Genomic DNA, 6,648 nt, shown 5'->3' with positions numbered 1-6,648 from the left:
TGATCATCCGAGACCTACACCGTTGGATGTGGCTGGGCCTTCAACCCTCCCTACCCAACGTGTAGAGGAGTTGAGAGAAGAAGACCTTTCGCGTGCCTGGATCCGCGAGAGAGAGGAATTGCTGCAGCAGCTCAAGGAGAAAGATGATATGATCGAATTTCTCGAGCACCGAGTGATCGACGATCCGAACGACACTTGGACTTCTCTACTTCCTCAGTCTTCCAAATTCTGGAAAAGGAAGTATGATCAACTTGCAAAGGAGAAAGCTGATATGGAGGCTGCCTATGAGAGAGAGATCAAGAAGTTGTACACTTCTCGTCTTCCGCCATCCCGAGCTAATAGGGATCCATAGGATGTCATTTACCTTTTCTCTTTGTAATATTTAAAAGAATGCTGTATTTCTTTGTCCTAATATTTTGAATGAAATATTTTCCATGAACAATCAAAATGTTTAAATATTCGAAATATTGCAAATGAATACCCTGAGGGTTCCTTGAAAATCAAAGCATTTGCACAAGCATTTCATGCATCATTCTTGCATAAACAGGTACCTTTGTTTCTGGTCTTCCGGTTCTAACATCTGCTCTTCATTTATTTTGAAGACAAGCTGACTCACCAGTATTATACGAGGGTCAACTCTGCAAGGATCATGGAGCAGTTGGAACAAGAGAATCAGACTCTGAGGGATGAAGTCGCCAGACTTGGCGCATTGATGGAGCAACTCCTTGCTGCCCAGAATCAGCCTGCTCCTCAGCCAGCAACTCCCGTTCAGCGGACGGTTATTTCTGAAGTGGCTACATCAGCAGTGCCTGTCAGTGCCCAGCAGCCTAACGCCATGCCTCCCGGTTTTCCTTGGGGGATGCCTCCCGGCTTCATGCCTGATCTGCCAGCTCCCACCTTTGCACAAATGCCGGCATCTAGCCCGGTCCCTATACCTGTTCCTCCTGTCGTGCATACCATGCCGAGGGTAGACGACACCATTTATCATTCTGAGGCGTCTGAGGGCTCAGATGTACACGAGAAAATGGATGCTATGAACGATCAATTCCTCGAGCTGAGAAAGGAATTGAGAACTCTTAGAGGCAAAGATCTCTTCGGCAAGTCAGCAGCCGAACTTTGTCTAGTTCCCGGTGTGAAGATACCTGTTAAATTCAAGGTCCCAGACTTTGAGAAGTATAAAGGGAACACCTGTCCTTTGGCACACTTGGTCATGTATGCCAGAAAGATGTCCACGCAGACAGACAACGATCAACTCTTGATCCACTACTTTCAAGACAGCTTGTCTGGTGCTGCTCTCCGTTGGTACATGAGCTTGGACAGTGCCAACATCCGCTCTTTCAATGATCTTGGCGAAGCTTTCGTCAAGCAATATAAATACAACGTTGACATGGCGCCTGACAGAGATCAACTCAGGTCTATGTCACAAAAGGACAAAGAGACGTTCAAGGAGTACGCCCAGAGATGGCGTGAGCTGGCAGCTCAAATCACTCCACCATTAGAAGAAAAGGAGATGACCAAGATCTTTCTGAAGACTCTTGGGTCATTTTACTATGAGAGAATGGTGGCCAGCGCTCCCTCTGATTTCACCGAGATGGTGAACATGGGGATGCGTCTTGAAGAAGGCGTCCGCGAAGGACGATTAGCTAAAGATGACAGCTCTTCCTCTAAACGGTATGGAGCGTTTAAGAGGAAAGAAGGAGAAGCGCATGCTGTGCAGTCTCAGCCCAAGCATAGAAGACCCTCTGTTCAGAGGAAGCCTGCACACCGTGCCGGACATCAGCATCAGGTGGCTCATGTGGCGCCTGTATTCAAGGATAATGCTCAACAGTATCAGCATCAGCAGCAATATCCACAACCGCAATATCAACAGCAACAGCAACGTCCACAGCAACAGGCTTACCAGCCTCGTGGAAGTACAACCAATCAGGCTAATGTGAACTATGATAGGAAGAAGGTCAGTTTCGACCCTATTCCGATGACATATACAGAGCTTTATCCCTCCTTGTTGGAGAGGAAGTTGGTTTCTCCCAGGGATCCTCCTGCAATTCCTGCCAACCCGCAATGGTGGTACAAACCAGACCAGCATTGTGTCTATCATTCCGGTGCTCCGGGCCACAATGTCGAGAATTGTTTCCCGCTGAAGAATAAGGTTCAAGACCTCATGAGAAGCGGAATTCTGAGTTTTGAAGACTCCAACCCTAATGTCACCAGGAACCCATTGCCTTCGCATGGGAAATCCGTCAATATGATCCAGGAAGACCTTGGGAAGTACAAGGTGAAATATGTCAGTCATATCCGGCAGTCGTTGGTTGGATTACATAAAATGCTGTGTCAGCACAGTTATTTGGAGCATAACCATGACCAGTGCCGTGTCTGTTCGGTCAATCGTTTGGGTTGTGACCAGGTTCGCAAGGAATTGCAAATGATGTTGAATGAAGGTACCATTGAGATTCTCCAGAATCGCAATGTTGATGTGGTTGAGCCCGAAGTGAGTGTCATCTCCCCGGTGTTCAAGTTGCCAGAGCCCGTTGTTATTCGTTACAATAGCAACAAGCCTAAGGCCTCACCTTCTTTGATTATCAAACCAGCTGGCCCCGTGCCTTATTCATCTGATAGAGCTGTACCATTCCGGTACAATCCTGTTGCTGTCCAGGATGGGGTTGAAGTACCTCTGCCGTCTACTTCCGTGACCACTATCGCTGACGTTAGTGGGTTGACCCGGAGTGGTCGTGTATTTTCTGCGCCTGCTAAAGCTCCTGCTGTTTCTTCTGAATCTGTTGAGCGTCCTGTGGGGAATGCTGTGAATGTTCAGAATCCGGCACTTGCTGTTGCCCAGCCTTCCTCCTCCGCACCAAAGACTCCTGTTTCTTCAGATGGCCCGAGTGGCATTGTTGATGAAGAATCTGATGAGATGTTGAGGCTCATCAGAAAGAGCGAGTATAATATTGTAGATCAGCTTCTACACACGCCCTCCAAGATCTCCATTCTTTCTCTATTGCTGAATTCAGAGCCTCATAGGGAGTCTCTTCAGAAAGTCTTGGACCTGGCATACGTTGATCACGACGTCACCCTGGAACAATTTGATAGCATTGTTGCAAACATTACCGCTTGCAACACTCTGAGCTTTTGTGACGCTGATCTCCCTGAGGAGGGAAGAGACCACAACATGGCTTTACATATATCTATGAACTGCAAATCTGATGCAATGTCCAATGTACTGGTGGACACTGGATCGTCCCTTAATGTATTGCCAAAATCCACACTCTCTCGATTGTCATATCAAGGTCCTCCTATGAGGCAGAGTGGGGTTGTTGTAAAAGCTTTTGATGGGTCGCGTAAGACCGTGATTGGGGAAGTGGATCTCCCGATCAAGATTGGACCAAGTGATTTCCAGATCACTTTTCAAGTAATGGATATTCACCCATCTTACAGCTGTCTCTTAGGCCGACCATGGATTCACGAGGCTGGCGCCGTGACATCCACCCTACACCAAAAGCTGAAGTTTGTGAAAAACAAGAAATTGGTTGTAGTAGGGGGAGAAAAGGCTCTCCTGGTCAGTAATCTGTCTTCCTTCTCGTACATTGATGCAGAGGATGAAGTTGGAACTCAGTTCCAAGCTTTATCTATTGATAAACCAATCGAGAAGAAGTCTCCTTCATTCACTTCCTACCGTGATGCTAAGCTGGCCATTGAATGTGGTGCAGTTGCTGGATTAGGGAAAGTGCTTGAACTTGAAGATAACCGTTCCCGGGCTGGCATTGGCTTTGGTTCTGGGGCATGCAATGAGCAAGGTCTGTTCACCAGTGGAGGATTCATCCATGCTGATCAACCTGCAGAAGAGGAAGCTGCTGCTATCATCGAAGAAGAAGATGCAGAAGATTTGAACAATTTTGTTATTCCTGGTGGTGTCTGCCACAATTGGGTCGCTGTGGATGTTCCTACAGTTATCCATAGATCAGAGTAATTGTTCATTTTGTTTAAAACCCTTCTCCCATGCCAAAAGGAGAAGTGATGACATTGTTGGCAAAGCATATATACAATGATGTTTTCATTCAATTTTTGCATTGTCAAAACATTTGTTTTTCCTTTGTTTTCACTTTTTGCTTTTCTTTATGAAATCAGTGATCACAAAAAACCATAAAAACAAAATAAAAGCTATCAAAGCAACATTTTTCATCTGCATAATGATTTGCTTGTTTAAAATGCTGAATTTTTCTTAACCAAAATCATTATGCAGGTTGATCATAAAACCCATTGAACATAATGATCCAACGCCATCTCCCAATTTTGAATTCCCTGTATTTGAGGCAGAGGAAGATGACGTTGAAGAGATTCCTGATGAGATCACCCGTCTCCTTGAACACGAAGAGAAGATCATTCAGCCGCATCTCGAAGACTTGGAAACAGTCAACTTGGGATCTGAAGATTGTGAGCGCCTGGTGAAAATTGGGGCACTTCTTGAAGGGTCTGTTAAGGAAGATTTGATCAGCTTGCTACGAGAATATTCAGATATCTTCGCTTGGTCATATGAAGACATGCCGGGTTTAGATACAGATATTGTGCAACATTTCCTGCCTTTGAAGCCTGAGTGCGTGCCTGTGAAGCAGAAGCTCAGAAGAACTCATCCAGATATGGCAGTGAAGATCAAAGAGGAAGTTCAGAAGCAAATTGATGCGGGGTTTCTGGTGACTTCGACATATCCTCAATGGGTGGCCAATATTGTGCCTGTTCCTAAGAAGGACGGAAAAGTCCGTATGTGCGTTGATTACAGAGATTTGAACAAAGCTAGTCCAAAAGATGATTTTCCTCTACCACACATTGACATGTTGGTAGACAATACAGCTAAATTCAAAGTCTTTTCCTTTATGGACGGATTTTCCGGATATAATCAAATCAAGATGGCACCAGAGGATATGGAGAAGACAACATTCATCACACCTTGGGGAACATTCTGTTATCGAGTGATGCCCTTCGGTTTGAAGAACGCCGGAGCCACGTATCAACGAGCTATGACTACCTTGTTTCATGATATGATGCACAAGGAGATAGAAGTCTATGTTGATGATATGATTGCTAAGTCCCGAACGGAAGTTGAGCATATTGAGCATTTGTTGAAGCTTTTTCAGCGTTTGAGGAAATTCCAGCTTCGTCTGAATCCGAACAAATGTACTTTTGGAGTCCGTTCCGGAAAGTTGTTGGGTTTTGTGGTAAGTGAAAGAGGTATTGAGGTTGATCCTGCAAAGGTCAAAGCAATACAAGAGATGCCCGCACCCAAAACTGAGAAGCAAGTCCGAGGTTTTCTTGGCCGCTTGAACTACATTTCCAGATTTATATCCCACATGACTGCCACATGTGCGCCGATATTCAAGCTCCTTCGGAAAGATCAGTCTCATGATTGGACCGAGGATTGCCAAAAAGCTTTCGACAGTATCAAAGATTATCTGTCCGAACCTCCGATTTTGTCTCCGCCAGTAGAAGGAAGACCTCTGATTATGTACTTAACAGTTCTTGAAGACTCGATGGGTTGTGTACTCGGTCAACAAGATGAATCAGGGAAGAAGGAGTTTGCTATATACTATCTCAGTAAGAAGTTTACTGATTGTGAGTCTCGGTACTCTATGCTTGAGAAGACGTGCTGTGCTTTAGCTTGGGCAGCTAAGCGTTTGCGCCAGTACATGATAAATCATACAACTTGGTTGATATCCAGAATGGATCCAATTAAGTATATCTTCGAGAAGCCTGCTTTAACTGGGAGGATTGCCCGTTGGCAGATGCTGTTGTCTGAGTATGATATTGAGTATCGAGCTCAGAAAGCTATCAAAGGTAGTATCTTGGCTGACCACCTAGCGCACCAGCCAATTGAAGATCATCAGTCTGTTCAGTATGACTTCCCGGACGAGGAAATTCTGTATTTGAAGATGAAAGATTGTGATGAGCCTACACTTGATGAAGGTCCAGAACCTGGTTCCAGATGGACGATGGTGTTTGATGGCGCTGTTAATCAATATGGAAATGGAATTGGGGCAGTAATTGTTAATCCCCAGGGATCGCACATTCCGTTTACAGCAAGGCTAACCTTCAAATGCACGAATAATATGGCGGAGTATGAAGCCTGTATTATGGGACTTGAAGAATGCATTGACTTAAGAATCAAGTATCTTGATGTCTATGGTGATTCAGCTTTGGTTGTCAATCAGATCAAAGGTGAATGGGAGACAAATCAACCAGGTCTCATCCCATACAGAGATTACGCAAGAAGAATTTCAACTTTCTTCACAGAAGTTGAATTTTATCATATTCCTCGAGAGGATAATCGGATGGCAGATGCCCTTGCTACACTTGCTTCCATGATTGTTGTCAGATGGTGGAATGATGTTCCCAACATTACTGTGATGCGCTTGGACAGACCAGCTCACATATTTGCAATCGAAGATGTGAAAGATGACAAGCCTTGGTATTTTGATATCAAGAATTTCCTCCAGAACCAGGTCTACCCGCCTGGGGCATCTGTGAAAGATAGGAAAACTTTGAGAAGGTTGTCAGGCAGTTTCTACCTCAGTGGTGAAGTGCTGTACAAGAGAAATTTTGATATGGTTTTGCTCAGATGCGTGGATAGACACGAAGCAAACCTGTTGATGACTGAGGTCC

The sequence above is a fragment of the Lathyrus oleraceus genome, chromosome 4, assembly GCF_024323335.1.
Source record: "Lathyrus oleraceus cultivar Zhongwan6 chromosome 4, CAAS_Psat_ZW6_1.0, whole genome shotgun sequence".
NCBI lineage: Eukaryota > Viridiplantae > Streptophyta > Magnoliopsida > Fabales > Fabaceae > Lathyrus > Lathyrus oleraceus.
This window is presented reverse-complemented; position numbering follows the sequence as displayed.